The following is a 21,134-nucleotide window of genomic DNA, read 5'->3' on the forward strand; positions in this document are numbered from 1 at the left end:
ACATACACAATTAAGTATGTCTCATTCTTGAAACTTAAGAAATTGTTAACCTTAAACCACAAATCTCTGTGTGTGTGTGTGTGTGCGCGCGTGCGTGTGTGTATATATATATATATATATATATATATATATATATATACATGCATATATACATATATATATATACATACATACATACATACATACATATATATATATATATATATATATATATATATATATATATATATATATATATATATATATATATATATATATATATATATATATACATGCATATATACATATATATATATACATACATACATACATACATATATATATATATATATATATATATATATATATATATATATATATATATATATATATATATATATATATATATATATATATATAGATAGCATCAAAAACACTTAGCAACAATAATTCTTCTAAAACCCATAGTGGGGATGGAACCTACAAGATGATGTACTATGTTAAAATCATTATACTCTATTAGGAATATTACAATGAAATGCACGTGAGTATGTCCCATTCTTGAATCTTAAGAAATTGTTAACCTTAAACCACAAATCTAGAAAATGAACATTTAATATAACTACACACACACACACACACACACACACACACACACACACACACACACACAACACATAGCAACAATAATTCTTCTGTGGAAACCCCTATTAGGGGAAAATCCATAGTGGGGATGGAACCTACAAGATGATGTATTATGTTAAAATCATTATACTCTATTAGGAGTATTACAATGAAATGCACGCACATTCAAGCATGTTGCCTAAAGGTCATTTCTCAAATATAATAAGGGGCGTAGCCTAGAAGAAGGTTCATTGTCTTACAACAATTACATGGGCTACTGTGTACAGTGGACAATAATCCATAGATCATGAACTAGACAATAGAATCTTTTGTTAAATAATTGAGAGGCGGGTGTGAATCAGTTATAACTAGCTACCCTATAGGTGTCAAAAACACTTTTCACCAATTCAATCACTTGTACATTTCATAACATTAAGTTGATAACTAGGTCTAATATCATAATTTTAACTAACAAAAACTTTGCTTTAAATTGTCAACTTATTGTTCATCAATATATTGAGTATTTGAATAAACATCTAGCTTATATTGAGTTGCAAAACTAAACACTTAACATGAAAAAAACATGCAACACAATAAGCATTCACACATTTTGACACAAGCACTTAATGTGGAAATCATGTAAAGGGAAAAAACACCTGGGAACCAACAACCCAAAAAATTTCACTCTTTTGTAGTGACCTTTGTTAAGACTCAACCTTGTTAAAGGTTATGTCATGCCCAAAAATTATGGCCAAAAACACACCAATTTATTTATTTATTTTTTTGTTAGATTTATTTATTTATTTAAACTTAAGTGCACTAAGTTGACACGGTTAAGATCACGTGAAACAATGATGCCAAGAAGACGATTACACGAACTCTTAACAATTCGAATGATTCAGTTAACAACTAATCTTATTTAATTAGAAGACCCAATTAATTAATAGATTTAACAAATCCCTTCAAAAGATTTACACTCTAAGAACATTAGTAAATTCCTTAAATACAATTTATTTCAATTTTGCATATGAATTAGTCATCAACTTCGACAAAGGAGTAAAGCTAAAATTATCATTCAATTTATGAGTTAATCTGGATTGCATGACCCTACAATTGACATAGATCAAATTTTAAACTATATAATTCTAATGTTAAGACATATAAATTTAAACTACATTTTACTAATCCCGAAGATAAACTTCTCATCAAGAATTGCTAATCGAATAATTAAACTTAATTACATTAAATAATAACTATATTTGCATTCACATAAGTTAATAATTAACGTTACAAATTAACAATTAATAAATAAACAGATAAAACTATTTTAGAAAGATTCTTTAATTAATAATATTCATTAATTATTAAATTCGTTAAGTAAGTATTATTAAATTTATAAGTTGTTAATGAACTTCATTAATACATATTATAAATTAAACTAATAATTAAATATAAAAAAAAACTACTAACAACTATTTTTAAAAAAAACTATATTAAACGAAATTTAATTCTAACTAAAAAAAAAATTTAAAAAAAATTTTTAAAAAAAACAAGTTTAAAACGCGCCGCCCCACGCATATATATGCGTGGGGGATCCCACGCAATATATGCGTGGGCCTCACGCATACACATGCATGGGGATCCCACGCATTTAAATGCGTGGTCCTCACGCATGTGTATGCGTGGGGTCATCCACGCATATGGTACTGGGGCCGCCGGGTACAAGCCGCAGGCTCTGCCCGAAAATTCAAATTTTTTTTTTTTTTTTTTGTTGGGTTGCATTAAATAAGGTAGGTCGCCCACCCTTTGAATACTTATAATAAGAGGGTGATTTTCTATATTTTATTGACTGTAATAGAGGGGTCTCTTTTTTTTTTTTTGCCCATACATTTTCCAGCAAGTTTGAGCACCTACAGGCCTCTAATTTTTTTTGTTGGAGTTTAAGTCTTTATCAAATTTCTCCATTGATCTTGAGACATGGGTGTCAATAGATTGGTGAGTCTATACATTGCATATTACATCTTGAACACAACCGTAATTTAATCAAATGATTTGCTTATAACATTTTTATAAACTTACTTTAGTTTCTCTTCCTTTGTTGTTGGATCAATACAATTCTATTTTCTTTCTCATACAAATGCAACAACTGTATATGAATCCAAATTTATACATAATGCAACTAATTACTCTATGGGAATGGAAAATAGAAAGATCACAATGGATGCTTAAATTCTCTATAAATTCATATGCATATATTTTCTCCATACCATTATAATGTCTATTTGAACTCAGCCTTTCCTAACATAATTCCTTCATATTCAAGATTAACATTCAACACTCTCAATACATCATACAAGATACAAGATAACTCAATACATCTTTCCTTTCTCTCTTCAATACATTCCAAGGCTTGAGAGTAAATAATATAGTCTCACACAACCAAAATTCTCTCTCACATATCTTTTTCCATTTTTTTTTTTTTTTACTTCCATCACAATAGCATGCATGAACAAAAAGGTGGTGGAATTGGCTATAACAAGTTTCACACAATGAGAAGACCATTTAACATACATTACGCAAATTTCCAAGAAACATGAGAGCAATGCAAGGAAATTCTCATAATCTTTTTTTTTCTTATTATTCATCCTGGTTCAAAGGCTCCACTCGGGAAAGAACCAGTAAGAAAACCCGAGGTCATTGCCCAATACTTCCAAGTTTCCAATCCATTTTACATCATTTACAACTCAAATAAATCTCTACAAACTTCCAACATGTGCTATCTTCCAATTAACTTCAAATTACAATAAAGGATAATGGGGAAGACAAAACTGAATCACGGTGGATAATCACAACAAGAACAATTCAAACATACACCCCAAACCCGGTTTGCACAATAGATCCCTACATGGAATCAAAATAGGGGGAGAGGTGGATTTTCCCAATGGGAGAAGTCAATCACCATTCCATTACATAGCCCTTTCGGGGCTTCAATTTTAAGAATTTCCATTCTATTACAAGGCCCTTTGGGGGCCCCAATCACAAGGGTATTCATTTTCTCTTCATACACATGATTTCACAACATCAATAAGGAAGGTGATGACAAGTAGGGGCCCATACACCCTACCCTTTTTCCCTCCTCTCACCATGAAAGGAGACTCTCACCAATGAGGTCCAACTAAAGCCCTACCCCCCCATACATGGCCACTTCTTCCCTATCCAAGGGTGAGTAATGCCATCACAATCCCCATGAAAACTCAAAGAACAAGGTCTCAACAAGCAAGAAATGAAATCCAAAACAAGATAAAATTCCCTCCAATATCCTCCCAATACACACAAACATATAAGGACAAGAACCTTCACAATACTATAAACAAGATTCACACATGATCTATAAAATGAAAGCTAAGCCCATGAGAGAGGAATTCCTACCTCCACAAGTGTTATGGCAACAATGGAAGTTTGAGAAGAGCTTCTTTCCTTTCTCCTTCCTTCAATCTTCAAGCTTGCTCTCTAAAACTAGAGATTTGGGTAACCCCCCCTCTACTACTTCCAAAGTGCCTCTAAATAAGAATCTACTTAACTAGGCTTAAGGTAAACCCCTTGGTGGAGTCAAGGTCACCAACCTATGAAGTGACAACCAATTTCGAATTCAAGCAAAGATGGAGTGTTTGAGTGACCATAAAGGTCAACCAAGGAGACTTGGGGAGTGGAAAACACTCCCAACCCAAACCCTTACCCTTAGGGTAATTAATTTTGAAGTTTTTTAAGACTTAAGGATTTAATATGGACAATAAAACTAGGGGGAACAAACTACCAAAAGAAAATACACCTTAAAGATGGACTAGGTAAAAAAAAGAATATAGCACAAAATAAACATGGGGTTCAGCTTTTGTCTTCCCATTGGATTTCCTGGCTAAATTTCCTGCACACTCATTGCACACGTCAGTAATTCGAGAAGCACATGTACATATATATATAAAAATACGCTTCAACAATTTTCATGAAATTTAAAACATCCATTCTTCTACGACCTATTCATTCATCTCATTCTACTCATTAAAATTAGAGATTCAAAGTGTTAGTTTGCATTCATTCATTTTATCAGCATATACGTTATAAAACATTAAACTATAGAAATCAAATATCTGAAATAAAGCATCATACATCATAATCAGCAAAATAATGTTCAGTGCCACAAATAATGCTCTGACATATCGAGCCATAAATAAAAAAAAATAGAGTATCATCGAGGCTAGGATGGGTCGAGGCGAGGCCTCACAGGTTATTACACCAAAGATCATCTAGACCTTATCATTCATTGACATTTCCAAAGAGTGGCTTGCTCTAAGGGACTTGCAAACATTACTATTGAATGTTACCATATAGGATCTGAAAAGACTATTAGGTCCACTAGGTTAAGATTTTTTTTGTTACAATGGTAAGAAAGTAACAATTAATTATTTGTTAGGTTTTAACAGTACACTTTGCTTGTTTGAATCTTTACTTCACTCAATCTCTTTATGATCCCTTTCTAGTTGATTCATACACTTTACACTTTAACTTAGCTCTTCCTCTACCCGATCTTCACAATATTGTTCTTCTTGGTCCACCTTATTATTTCTTCTTCAACATCAATCATCAAGAAATAACAATCAACAACAATAATCTTCACATTTCATCCCCTAAATAGGAAACTTATTTCATTCCAAAATCTTCTAGTTTTTTTCCATTTTATCACAATCGTAGATCTCCATCAAGTTTAGATTCATTGAATCTAGTGCTTAGGAAATGAACTTTGACCTTGAACTTTGTGCTGCATTTCAAATCATCATATCTCCTTCATTAGATCTTCTTTGAATTTCTCTAGTCTTTGATCTCATAACTAACTTTGTCATTATTCTTAAAACTTCTCAAACATTCTTAATTTTCATCAAATATTGACCTTAGATTAAATCTTCTCTAAACTTTTTCTTCATGTTCATGCTCAATGAACATTACAACTCACTTGGTCAATACCACACTCTATCAACGCTGAACTTTCTCGATTAACACTAAATTCCTTCACTTCTTTATCAGGTACTTTGTGACAACAATAGTAGCTCGATTAATATTGTATTCCTTCATTCACCATGTTTAGTTGTTGTAGCTTGATTAGCTCAGTGCAAATTGCAACTTCCTTTTTTAAAATTTTACAATCAACATAACTTGACAAATCGACAATACAACGTCAAATTCTAACTTATTCAAGTGCCCATTGAATACCATACGCTTATCAACACTTATGTCATCGTAGTTTCTTCAAATCCTCTTCTTCAATCAGATGATATGGCACCCTTGTGAATTAACATAATGTCTAACCAATTAAGGTTTGACATCAACAACAACATAATAGCTAACATGACTCTTTAACATACATTAACAATATTATTAGTTGGGGACTACCAATCTCCCCCTTTGGCATTGATGGCAACACATAAACATAAAATATATTACATTCTTTGTCACTTTTCCCCTTTGGGTGTACTTCATTTTTTAGGAACCTCTCTTCATATCAACTTGTAGAACTCGTAGAACTCCCCCTTAGAGTATATAAAACTTTATCTATATCCCCTTTGACAAAAATCTTCAACCTTCACATTTATAGATTCTCTCCATTTATATGCATTCTCCTCCTAATTGCTTCTTTATGATTCTCCTTATTCTTCTTGTGTATTGTCCTCCCCCACCCCTCTGCCATCAATGCCAACGGTAACAATTAGTTCCAATCAGAAACTTATAAAACCTTGTCGTACTAACTTGTACCTTGCATGTACTTATTACATTAGTTTTAGTATAGTTTCTTTCACAACTTTAAGAAACAATCCCTAAAGAGTGAACTCTTGCATAAACTCCAAAAATATATATCTAATAATCCATGAATCAATGCAACATTCATCCTTGATTAGTAAATCTTAGATAGGGTAAGGACCCCTAACTTACCTCTCAAATACTCAAAAGCATCCTTAGGCAATGGATTTGTGAATATATCTGCAATTTTCTCCTTTGACTTCACATACTCTAATCTTGCTTCTCTTGTAATTTCTTCCTCGAGTAATGATATTCGATAGATATGTTCTTGGTTCTTGCATGCCTTACAAGATTCTTATATATGTTTATTACACTTGTATTATCATAATAGATAGTAACAGGCTCTTTAACTTCTTGTTACATTCCTTCCAATAGTTGCTTAATCCAAACAATGTTTGAATAGTAATAGCAACAACAACACACTCAGCTTTAGTTATAGATTATGATATAAAACTCTATTTCTTGCTTAACCATGTAATTAATCTTGTCCTAAAAATAAATCTCCACCATGAGTGTTCTTTTTATCATCGACATTTCTAGCCCAATTGACATCATTGTAAACTTTGAGTTCAAAATCACCTTCTTGTTTGTATCGCAATCCATAGTCTTATATTCCTTTTAAGTATGTGAATATCCTTTTAACTATAATCATGTTTGTCTCCTTAAAATTAGTAGAAAACCTTGCAACAATACCAACTGCATGTGCAATATTAGGTCTACTATGTACAACATATTGTAACAACACAATAATTAATTTGTATTGTGTTTTATTCACTTTAGTAGTAGTGTCTTCCTTAGATAACTTGCATCTAGTGACCATAGGTGTACCAACTATTCTTAACTCATCCATACCAAATGTATTCAAAATATAAAAAATGTACTTAGATTGAGTCACGTATATACCACCTTCTATTTGATGAACTTACAAACAAATGAAATATTTAATCTCACCAAACATAGACATTTCAAACTCCTTGGTCATTTGAGTAGCAAATGATTTGTACGAAAAAATCATTACCCCCAAATATTATATCATCCACAAATATTTCAACAAGGAATACCTTGTTTTTGTCTTCACTCTTCAAGGACAAGTTACTCTTCTCACTTGTTCTAAAAAATCCAATCTTGGTCAAATATGAATGCGGTCTTTTATACCATGCTCTTGGAGCTTGCTTTAGTCCATACAACACTATGTTTTACTTGCATATCAGGTTCTTTTGATTTGGCTCCTTAAATCCTTCAAGTTTTTCAATTTATACCTCTTCCTCTAGTATTCCATTCAAGAATATAGACTTAACATCCATTTGATATACCTTGAATTTATTGTAAGTTGCATATGCCAACAATGTTTTGAATCCTTCCAATCTTGCTATAGGTGCAACGGCCTCTCCGTAAATAATACCTTTTTCTTGAGCATAACCTTTACAAATCATCTTGGCTTTGTTCCTCACAACTTCATCCTCATTTAGTTTATTTTCGAAAACCCATTTGGTTCCAATTATATTCTTGTTTGTAAGCCTAGGAACCAATGTCCATGTGTTGTTTTTCTCAACTTGGTATATTTATTCATTCATAGAATTGATCCTATCTTCATTATCAAGTACAACTTTTATTGTTCTTGGCTCAAACTCAGCAATCAAACAAGTATTGTCCTTCAACTTGCTTCTTGTCATGACTCTAGCACTCTTGTATCAAATGATTTTCTTGAGTGAATGGTTCCTTTTCGCATACCTTTCTAAGACAGGTTTAATTCTTTGATCTTGAGCATTATCATTTCTCAGTTGGGGCTTAGCATGTTGCTTGGGTTGTTCTATCTATTGCTTAGGCAATACAAGTTAATGTCCCATAGCTCTATGATTTTGCTTAGGTATTGATTCAGGTACACCATTGTATGCATATGCAAATTTATTGTAATCCTCAAGTTCCTTTTTGCTTTCCTCGCCATTATTGTCTGCAAACTCATTAATTCTACCATTTGCACTTTCAAACATAGTGTTAGTTATTTTATTCAAACATTTGTAAGCCTTTCTCATAGCAGACTAACCTAGGAATATGCCTTCATCACCTTTAGAATCAAACTTCTTATTCCTCATCTTTATGAATATAACACTCACTTCTAAATATTTTAAAATAACTTACATTCTAAAATTGAACTCAGTTAAGAGTATATATTGCAATACTTATGGCTTCTCTCTAAAAAAATTGAGCAACTCCCTTCTCAATTAGCAGTGTTCTAGCACAATCAATAATTGATATTTTTATTCTATCAACAATCCCATTATGCTATGACATTCTTGACAAGACAATTGTCTCTTAATTATATTCTCAAAACAAAAGTTAGTGAATTAATCAGATATGAACTCATCACCTCTATTGTATCTTAGACATTTCAATTGTTTGCCAATTTCTTTTACCACTCTAGCTTTATACCACTTGAACATTTGAAAAGGATCAAATTTTAACTTCAAAAATATCACTATCATCATTCTAGAATAATCATCAACAAACAATATGAAATACCTATCTCCATAGTAACACTCAACTCTCATTGGACCACACAAATCAATATGAACTAACTCCATAATATCATTACTTGAATATTATTTACTTGAAAAACTAGATTTAGTCATCTTATTGTGTTGGCATTGCTCACAAATAACATTCTCAGGTTTGCACAAATTTGGTAAGCCTCTTAGTTTCTTCTTTCCACTTACTTTGACCATATTCTCAAAGTTGACATGACATAGTCTCTTATGCCATAACTACACATCTTCAACTTTTACAAATAAATATTTACTAATAGTAGGACCTGGGTAAAATAAGTTACCTCTTGTTTGTTCTCCAGTACCAATCAGATTCCCATTGTCATCATAGAACTTAACTTTTCTATTTTGAAATTATAGCTTGTGACCTTTATTATTCAACTATACAACACTAAATAGATTATACTTTAGTCCTTGTACTCAATATGTATCCTCACATCTAATTTTATCATTTAGCGTTAGGGAACCTCTATCTTTCAAGAGACATGGAACATTATTTCCAAGTTGAATAGTTCCACCATCATATGCTTCTAGCGTATCAAGTTTACTTATATCTCTAGTCATGTGATGTGAACATCCACCATCAATAATCGATGTATCACTTTTACTAAAATGAGATATAAGGGCTTTTTTTCCTCATTAGGGTCTTCTTTGACAACAATATATCACTTCTACTCCTTCCTTCCCATCCCATGTATCTGACTCGGTGTGCTCTTCCTTAGCAATATAGCATGACTTCTTCCCTTTTGTCCTTGTTCTTTCTGTATTCATAACCCTTCTTATCATTTTTGTCACTCATGTTCTTATTAGGACATCTAGCAACAAAATGACCAACTTAATTTGTAATGACCCCTAATAGGGCCTCAATTGAATTCTCATAATATTTTTAGCTAGGGTTTACATTCATCTGTTTCATTCTCAAACAATCTTAAATATCTATCATTTTTTATTATTAGTAACACCGAATAATGATACTTAGTCTTATGTGTCAAATTAAATAATGGATGGTAAATTTATTGCTTCTCAAGTTTGGGCACACTCAAGTTAGGCTCCCTTAGATCTATATCCATGTTAGGACTCCTTTGCCCGAACATGATTGATTTAATCCTCCCCTATGCACACTCCCTGTCCATTATGTAGCAAGACAAAAGGGACTTATATCCAATACACTAATAGTATTGTCTCTAAGTTTACACACAAAATAAATTAATATATATTACACAAGAAACTACTATTGCTTATGTCAATTTATTATTTAAAATATTGATAGCATTATTAAATACTAAAATATAGCTTATAAATATGATTTAAAATTAGTAAAGCTAATACATCTATTTCAAAAAAATTTAATTTTTTTTGGTGAAACATTATATTTATATTAATAATAACTAGTTCAAAATAGCTCTCGGAGAAAAGAACTAGAAAAGACAAACTCTGGTCATTGTCTAATACAAAAAGGATGTAGAAGAAGACATAATGCATCAAGAGAGAGTATCCATCAACACTAATGAATCTTGTCCTTGTGATTCCCAAATAGAGAATATTATGATTGCAAAGAGGCCCAAGAGCCAAGCCAAAAACTATCATAAAAGTTTCCATCATTGATCTTCATCCAAAACTCTAATTGAGACCGTTGTATTAGAAAGTCATTTTATGCAAGTGCAATCCAAGACCTTGAACTACATACAATATCTCAAAAGAACAAGTGAGATCCATAAAAGTAAAAACATGTGAAATTGTAAAGAAGTCGTGATTTACTATCAAATAATATATGAGGAGGGCTCAACATTATTCTAAACATATTCTTTTGTCATAATATAAACCAAGTTAGGAAATCAAGGAGTTAAAGAGGAAAAAGTAAAGAGTTAATATAAACCCCATTAGTACTCGAATTAGCTAGACAATCAGCTAAAAGATTGCTTTCTTTATCAGTATGCATAATTTAACATTCAAAGATTGAATCAAGAAGAGACCATACTTGATGCAATATATATTGTATGGACCAATTATATACCTGACGTTTAATACACACATTAATAATTGTAACGCCTCGCCAAGGGATCCTAAAGAATTAACCTAAAGTTTTACTAAGTTTGCCAATACTTTTTTTTCTTTAAAATAAGAAAGATATATCATACACATCAAACACATAGTAGCGGAAGCAATAACATACAATCAACTAAAAGCATACATAACAGGTTACATTCCTTAAGGATCCCATGACATTGAATTACATTTAATTTAATTAGTTATAAGTCTAACCACATCCACATGACAAAATAATTATTAAGTCCAATATACATTTGTTCTAAATGCCTCCTAGCAAATTAATTTGGAATGCTCAATCATCCACTGTACATGTCACATGGTATGAAAGGCTTAAAAGAATATACATATGTAGAAATAGAAATACATCATCCTCTACAGATCCATGTTACAAAGTACAATAAAGATAAATGAAACCATCCACCATACATGATACATCCATCCATCATAAAATATATAACATCCATCATGAAATATAACCATCCATCATGAAGATACATAGAAAGAATGAAAGTAAATGCAGACAAGGAAACTCTAGCCATGGTGACTACAGACGGATCTCAATTGTAAGAGTGAAAAAAGCACTACCATCGAACCGCGTGGAACCTAAATGGCCTATTCCCACCGCCCTGAGGAGATAGTCTCAAGTTCCAAACAAGATATCAAAACAAATATCAAAATACTCTCTAAGTCCAAGAAATCATAAAAGCAATTTAACTCAAAGGTTCTAAAACAGGTCGACATCTAAATTCCCAGAGGCACACAAGACACATAGGAAACCTACTATGTAAGTGGGCAAGTGTCATCACACAAATCACATTGGAGTTACCCAAGCAGTCCCTTAGGACCCCCGAGTCCTTAGCGATTCCTATTCGGCCACTAGTATCCCCTCATACTGACAAGGCATACTACAGAATGCAAGGTCACAACCCAGCGTTCTCTCTACTCCCATCCTAGTTTGTAGTAGCATGCGAGGCATGGATGAGAACATACAAAGGCTCTTATTAGGTTCATTTTACTCTCATTTAGTGTAATGTTTTTACTTATTAAACAACTTACAATGAGTTACCCTGACAACCACTTAGGGCCCCGACCCACACTGCAAGCCACTTCCCGATACTACATATAGGTTACCCACCCTCAGCTCACGAAATCACAAATCACAGAATCATAGTAAAATTCACCTCAATCCTATACAAGTGACTATAAAGCATCATAAAGATAATCATAATAATCACATCAGCTCTCTGCGAGCAATTGGAAAGCATCAAAGATAAATCACAATATCCATCAGTTCTCAACGAGCAACTGGAAAGTATCCCAATAATATTGATCAATGACTCAACATGGTTAAGTCAAACATGTCACAACATGACATCATCAAGAACAAAGAAAACACTTTAGTCCCATCAAGATAATTGGAAAGTAACCCAAGTATAACTGATCAAGTACTAAAAAATGGTTAAGTCAGACATCTCATAGCATAAATCTCGCTATCCCATAAAAACACTGAAAATAGTAATCAACAATATAAACACACTCAACATAGGGCATACCATCACATTACCATGGTTGGGCTAAAAAGATCGAGATCAAATCATCATAACATCATAAGCACATAACCCCCAAACTTTTGGTAAGAACCTAAACTGGTCAAAGCTAGGTTGACCCAAACCCCAATCACAGATAACATACAGATACAAGTACAAGTTTCATGTCTGGTTTATTTTGAAAACACATGGTTGGGTTAAATGTAAGGTTAAGTTTTCATTTTAGTATAAGTTTTCAAGTAGATAAAATTCACAATTTACCCTTGCAATTAAACCCATTCTCGTTCTTATAATTAGAAAATCATATCATGACTTAAAAGTAATAATAATCATTTATTAAATTATTAAAATAATAATAATTGATTATTAAATAAAAATAATCCTAATTCCATTAATATTCAATTTTTTTAAATAATAAATATTATTAACATTATTAAATGATATTTATCATTAATCCAAATTAGTTCCAATATCCATTTACATTACTAAATTAATAATTAATTAATAATCAACAACTATTAACAAAATTCTTATATATATAAATCATTAATAAATTAATAATTAATAATTAAAACTTTTGAATTAAATCCTTTTAAATAAATAACATATACTAATTCATTAATTAATTAAATAATTAATAATAATTAACAAATTAATAATAAAATAAAATAAAATTAAGTTAAATTTAAAATAGATCAATTAAAAATAATAATTTATAAATTAAATGTGATTTGAAATCGCAGTCATGTTTTACACAAGTCACGCAGCCTCCTGTTGATGCAGGGCCTATGGCAACATTACCAACGCAGTCCCTGCACTTGTAGAGATTGCCGGTAACATTAAAAGAGAGGAGGGCATGGGGTTTTCCCCACCTGACCCATATACATTTTAATATATATTTAATAAAACTTCTTTTAAATTTTTTCAAAAAAATAATTTTATTTTATAAAGGATTTAATATATGTATTTTTTTTAATAACATATACAATATAAGTTTGATAGGAAAAATAAGTTGAACTATTCAAATTTCTAATTTAAAGTTTTCTTTTTATTTCAAACCCTTCTTGAAATAAAAATGTTAAATTCTTTAATCTAAAAAAATGAGGGTTTTTTATTACGTTTCTAATCTCCTAGTGTGAAGAAAATATCGACATGCATTCAGTAATTTACAACATTGAAATGTTCGAGGGTTCATCATAGAGAAATGTGGATTTACAATCCATAGGCATGAAGAAGATAGGAAAGAGAAATTGTGTAATTAAATTGTGCAAATAGTCACAAGCATCTACCTGGACATGCTAATCACTACGCCCAAGAAGATTGAAGAGAAATTTCTCCTCACAGAACCTTCTCTTTTCCTAAAAATTCCTTCCTCTTTGAAAAATTCACTCTCAAAATTCACGTCCCCCAAAAATAAACCCTTAAATTGTGATAAATGGTTCTCTCCTTATATCGGGGCACTAATTGTGCATTCACCTAGGAGAACTTCGTGCTCACCAAACTTCAACTCCTATTAACTTTTATTTATATTTTCTTTAACTCTTCCCATGCATGTTTACTGAATTATTAAATAACTTTATTAATTTTTTCACTTGCGAACTTAAAACTTTTAATTAGATTAATATATTTTCCACTTTTTAATTTATTTTCAAAACTTAATTGATAAAATATTTATTAACTTAAATAATAATAATATTTAACATTTATTGAAAAATGAACCCTAAATATATTATTATTAAATTAAATAAATATTATCACGTTCTAAATTTATCCTTATAACTTTTATCTTCAAATTTAATATTTTTATTTAATTAATTTTTGAATTAATTAAATATAATTAAATATTAGAATATCATAATAATTTTTCATTAAATTAAATCATTAATTTAATCTTTCAATTAGACTTAATTAGTAGAAAATTCACCAAAGACTCATAAAACAACATACAAAAACCCATCAAAGAAAAATACATACAAAATCAAACTAAAAGGTCATAATTACGAATTAACATCATTTGACACATTCAGAGGGTAGTCAACTCAGATACTTGTCCTAATTTTCAATTAGGACAAATGGCTTAAAGGTTTAGAATTTGGACTTAAGAATTTATCTCCCCTCTCTTACCATTGAGATAATGTGATAGGGTGCGCTCATCTTGACAATTCGGGGAAGTCGATACCCGATACCTACAACCTGCATAAAATCCACTTATGTTCAAACACAATATTCTAAGCTAAATAGGCAATGATAGGAAGTGGTGCATCATGTAGAGCCTAACTAGTAGGTGACTATGACTCCCTTCCTTTACCACATTAGAAACGCCATACATAAAGAAAAAAACACACACACACACCATACACATGCAATATGGGGTAAGTAACCATAAGAAAACACATAGGATAATAAACCATCTAACTAATCATCATCAATAACTAAAATCACTAAATAATCATCATACATACATGAAATATAAATTACCAAGTAATCTCATCATATATTCATCTAAATGTGAAACAATATCTAATAATTTCAAAACAATACTACTAGTAATCAAGCATAAAATTGGCCTAAAAGAGTTTGGTAATGATAGCAAAAATGTAAACTAGGAAAATGTAAACTAGGGGTAGGCACTATAATAATAATGGTTGAATCCCCTTCAACATGTAACATAAATATAGATAGTGATTTTAAAAGTTCCAAACCAAAAAGTAAGGCCAAGGCCTCAGCTTTGTTATTAGTACACAGAGGGAGAGGAGATGATTTTACTGCAATCACATGACCTTTAAAATCTCTAGTGACTATGCCATAGCCAGAGTTGCCTGGATTTCATTTAGAGGCCCCATCAAAATTGAGCTTGAAATAACCCTTACTTGGAGGAATCTACATGGTTTGTGCTCCAATAAGAGGAATCTTGGATGGACACAATGAAGCAGGAAGAAAAGGAAAAAGTAAACCCTTCCAACGATGAATAACATAGCCATCCCAAGAAGAAAACACATGTTTACCCTTATATTTACTTATTGAAGCATTAGCAAGCTCAACAATTGATCTCTCAAATCTTTCCTGAAATTGAGGGATTGAAGATGACATCTGTCTAAAAATTCTCTTGTTTATTTCCCACCAAATTGTTCATACTACAAATGCAGGGATGCACTTCCAAAGACATGAAAATATTGATTCAAAATATAATATTGGCCATGCCTAGAATAAATCCCATAGAGAGCTAGGTAATGTCATATGGAAATTAAGCTTATTTAGAACAAAATGCCAATAATCTTGGACAAAAGGTAGTTTAAGAGGAGGTGATATGTTGTTTCTTTAACTTGCAGATAGAGCACAGAGTTAAAGAGATCAGGAATTTTCAATCTATGAAGTTGATCACTAGTTAAAATTTGGTTCTTTAATGCAAGTCATGCATGTATATGAGCAATGTTAGTATGCTAATAGAAACCAAATTTAAATAAAGCTTCTACAAACTAAACAAAATTCATAAACTTCAAGATAGACTAAGATGAGCTCTCAATCGAAAATATGAGCCATTAATGGGCTCCCTCAATGAGAAGCTCTCTTGTCGAGTGGCTTTATCTAAATGGATAGGATGTATGCTCAATATGCTTCCAAAGGCTTCAATGGATGATTGTGGATTTTTGGTGTGGATAGATGTCTTTAGTATGGATTTGGCTCTCAAAATAGCATTATAACTTTACTTCATGGATTGTGTTATTTTGCAAAAGGGAAGGATCCAATTTATAGGCAAGAGGCTTGAGGGATTGAGGGCTAAGATGCAAGGATGAGAAAAATCTCATGGAGGGCTCAGATTGCATGAGAGGAGAGCACATGGATTGTGCTTCCTTATAGTCAATCAAGGAGTGACACATGTCACATGGTGAGAGGATGGAGAAAAGGGGAAGGATGAGTCAACAAAGGAGGCTCAAGGGATAAAATCTTCATAAAGACCCTCATAATGACTTGTAAGAGCAATAAAAGGGCTTGGAAGAGTCATTTATGGCCTGGTGGGCTTCATAAAGTTTTATGGTTGAGATATTTCGAGGGTGATGAGAGCAATTTCGACTTGGACTTGATTAGGAGGGTTTTAAGCTTGCTTAGGCTTGTGCAAATGATTAGAGGATGGATTAGGATGGTTTAGGATTAGCTTAGGGATAGGCAAGTGGATGGCATTTAATGAGGGTGGGTGAAGGAGGAGATATTTGTTAACTTTGGCTTGGGTTAGTAATTCTTAACCCATGTTTAGGGAATGTGACAAGGTTAGGAGGGGATTAGGATTAGGTTTAAAGACATCTTCTAGAAGAGTCTAGACTTTGGATGAGGACAAAGACTTTCTAGAATAGTCTAGAATTTCCTAAGATAAGGATGAAGACTTTCTAGAAGAGTCTAGAACTTCTTAGGATGAGGATAAATTAGATTTTTAGGAAATAAATAAAGTTTTATTTATTTCAAGGGTTTGGGTTGAGGAGATATTTATTAAAACTTTTTTAATAAACATGAGGATTAATATTTAATCTTAATTAAATATTTTGAGTTGGGATTAGGGGTAGGAAATGATGGGATTAGCCTTTAATTAAAATTAAAGAAGGATTAGAAGATTTTGGAAGAGGTTAGTGGTCTTAAGGAAATTGGCCAAGTTTTGGACAAAAAATAAATTTTTTATTTATTTTGAGTTTTTTGGTCAATTTATTAATTAAATAATTAATAAATAAAGAAATAATGTTTAAATAAGATTTAAACATTTTTGGGAGGGATTCCTTAATTAAATATTTTTAATTAAGATAAAGGGATTTAATGGCATAAAAATAAATAAATTAATAAATGATGATGTCATTAGGAATTTTTTAGAAAATAAAAATACTTTATTTTTTAAAGGATTTTTAGGTGTACATTTTGCCCCTCTTTGATGTGATGCCGCAAGTGGCATGGCATCAAAGATAAGAAAATAAGATGCCCAAAGCTAGAGCAGAAGAGGAGAGAATGGACTGTGAGATGCCCCCTCAAGAAGGTGGCGGGGAGAGAAAGCGAGGCTCGATGGCTTCTTGAAAAGTACAAGAATTCGAGATGAGCAAGAAGACTCAGATTTTCTTAAGAGAAGAGGTTTGGTTAGCTCAAACTCTCACTACGGGAGAATGATAAAGGGAGAATCATAGGTACAAGAGGAAGCAAGCTTAAGATCTCAGGGATTGCAGAGGATGAAGGAGCGAAGCGCTATAAAAGGAATCCAGGATGGGGAGATGGATGAGGGGATTAAAAAAGTTGATGCAACAAGATTTCAAAGAGTCAGATTGGCGGAAGATGGGTTTCGAAGATCCCTAGGACTAGGATTATGGATCTCGAAAGATGAGGCTTGGTGGATTGATTTGGATTGGTGGATCCCTAAGACTAGGATTGTGGATCCCTAAAGCTAAAGGTGAGGAGTGATTCAAAGAGATACTAATGCATAAGCTGGGGTAGGAGAGACAGATGTTGGATATGGATGGGGGATAATGGAGATGAAGGAAAACCATTGAAGCTTTTTGAGCGGGGGGATACTTCAAAGAGAAGTACCACCATGTAGTTGAGCACTAGATTTGCTATAGGACTGTTGGTTAATTGCCAAGGTTACCAAGAACATCAAGGCCTTTTCACCAACTGTCCAAAGGACTGACAAACTAACTCAAAACAAACACGCAAGGATTGCCCCAGTATCACACATGAATCCCAGAGGAAGCAGTGTGGAAACGACACTGGGTAACCCACAAGCAAAAAAGAAAACAAGCAAAAGACACGATCAAGACCTTACGCTCTGATTGCCCCATTCACAGTATACCATGATATGGAAGATTGTGGCAACCTTGAGGAGGGAACAAGGAGATTTCTTGGAAAAGATATTTCAAGACCCAATAGGGAAGAGTCCAAATCAAAAGAAAGCGAAAATCCAAAAGAGAACCGTTTGCCAACAAGATGGGTAGGACGAGGTACTAACGGACCAAAATCAGACATGAGGAAAGCTATATCCTACAAGGACCTATTGGAGAGCACCTAAGCTGGTGGATTTGGATGAGTGATGCGTCTGGCAAGCTGAACTAAGAAAGATAACACTTTGGTGATAGGAAATCTAGCTAAAGGATGCATTGGAATAGCTAACCAAGGGTTGTGCGATGTGTGCAAGATGCTGATCAAGGACAAACTAACACAAATGCTAGATAGATACAATGGTACTAAGCTAAAGAGGATGTACAAGCTAACGGACCAAGATATTTACAAGCTGAAGCTGACCAAGATAGTTACAAGCAAGCAAAAGCTCAGGATGATAGGATAGCGAGATGGTTCGATGTTGTGCAAGATGCGAAAGCTAAGGGTGGGGTGATAGCGAAAGATATGGATTTGGTAGGATGCATCCAATGATGATGAGAGATTTTGTGACCAAGGATAGCCAGAGGAGCAGGATGAGATGGCTGGATATGATGGTAGATAGCTAGGATTATGATGGATATAAAGAGATGACATTGGGTTTGCATGAGGATAGCCTAGAGCTAGATACCAATGACAAGGGAGGATGGACAAGACAAGATCTCCAAGGAATATAGTGCCCCCAATTAGAAGATAACATGCGGAAGGAGGTCTTATGATGGATGTGATAGGATTGAAGCTAGGATGGAAAAAGCTGAAGGGGCTAGGGAGATGGATGATAGCTGAGATGATTGGCTGAAGCTGCATAAGATTAGTGGATGGTGTGAGATGGAAGCTGGAGGATGGAGGATAGGTGGATAGATTGGAAGATGGAGTTGAATGTCAAGAGATGACCAAAAGCATGAGGGTGATAGGCTAAGCTGGGGATGGCGGGATTACGCATGACGCTTGTTTGCCAAGTTTTCATCATGGTACTTGTCCAAGGCGCTTGAATTGCCAAGTTTTCACCAGTGGATGCTTTATTTTTCTTTTCTTTTTTGACTTTTTGACTTTAGACTTAGCTGGAATGATTTTGGCTTTCTTGTGGGTGGAAGACTTCAAGGGTATGCTATCAAAAAGTGAGAGTTTTGCTTTCCTATGTGCAGGATTCGTGGTGATTGTGTCAACTTAAGGATAGACTAGTGATCCTATGGCATGACATGAGATTGACCACTTGTGGATCCCAACCTTTAGCTCAAGGTGATGAGGGATACAAGTGACAAAGCTGGATTACCCTAGACAATGCTTTGTCAAAGGGATAACCTTGGTGAGATTGGTTGATTGGTAGGATTGATTGGATAGAAAAATCTAGCAAAGTGACAACAACTCTTTAAAGGCTTGGGTGATTTTGGATTGGGTTGCTAGCTGGCTGGGGGGAGATGATTTGGAGAGACTTTGGATTTGGGATTGTTCTAAAGCAAGGAACTAGATAGATTTGGTTGTAGCGGGGGAGCTTGGATGATTTTTTGATGAGGCAGTGACTACGCTAAGTATGCCTTGAGCTGGGAGATTTTTGCTTTTTTGGGATTTTGACCAAAGTTGGCAAACATTCATTCAAAAGCTATGAACAAACAAGCAGACAAAAATTTGGAGCAAGCACGTCAAACACACCAACATTCTAGGAAGCTTTCTACAAGGATGAAAGTTGATTTAGCTAGGGAGTCCTCGATATACGCAAGGTACATGAGGCCCAAATCCGTAGATGAAACCAAAAAGATGTCACACAGCTGAGAGGAGCGGTAACCCACTTCTCCTCTTTCACTTCTCAAGGGTATAAAGTTCCTTGAGGCTTAGCCCGAGTGACAAAATCTTGATTCCAAGAGAGGTGTCTTTGGATTCACCTCCCGATTTTTATACTCCGTCGGAACACTGGAGTTGAGGTCGTCCCAAGGGGTGATGAAATCCCCAAGCAGGCCTCCTAAAAAGTGTAAAAAAAGACCACATACATGATCTTGGGCTTTAAAAGACACGCATTTATTCCAATTGATGATTTAGATTTTGTAAGCTATGATTGAAGACACTTGTGATTATGGCATACAATGTTCATTCTAACTTGATAGCGTCATCAGCATAATGGAAGTCGAGAGATCGTCAACATAAGAAATGTGAGTGCCATTAAAAATGCATCAAGACCATGCGATGTTCATTGATTGTTAGGCATTCAAGATTGAGTGTGAGTTTGTTTTAAGCCCAAAGCAAAGATGTGTGAGATTCGATTTGTCAAGCGCGTGCCTAGAGGCCCTCCACGTCAATAGTTGTTCAATTTTAGTGCCCAAACTTGAAGTGTGATCAATTTAATCTAGAGTTTAGGTCATTTAAATTTTTTGATAAAGTTAAAGCAAACATTCAAAGACCAAGTGAGTGAGTTAGATTGTGGAACATTTAACACCTTTTTCAAGTAGACCCATCCCCATAAATGGTGCTGAGATTGCAACCAATGGTTGAATTGATGGGTGATTAGAAAAGAGGTGAGTCCAAGGAACTACTCAAATTGATTTTTGCAAATTTGTATTTAACTTAACAAAGTCTCTTAAATATCCAAAAATCAAACTTTACCTAAATTGCATGTGGAAAAGAGATTTGTTTTGTTCAATTTTAGAAGCTC

This window comes from Cupressus sempervirens, chromosome 5 (genome assembly GCF_028749045.1).
Source record: "Cupressus sempervirens isolate cs-2001-9-10 chromosome 5, ASM2874904v1, whole genome shotgun sequence".
NCBI lineage: Eukaryota > Viridiplantae > Streptophyta > Pinopsida > Cupressales > Cupressaceae > Cupressus > Cupressus sempervirens.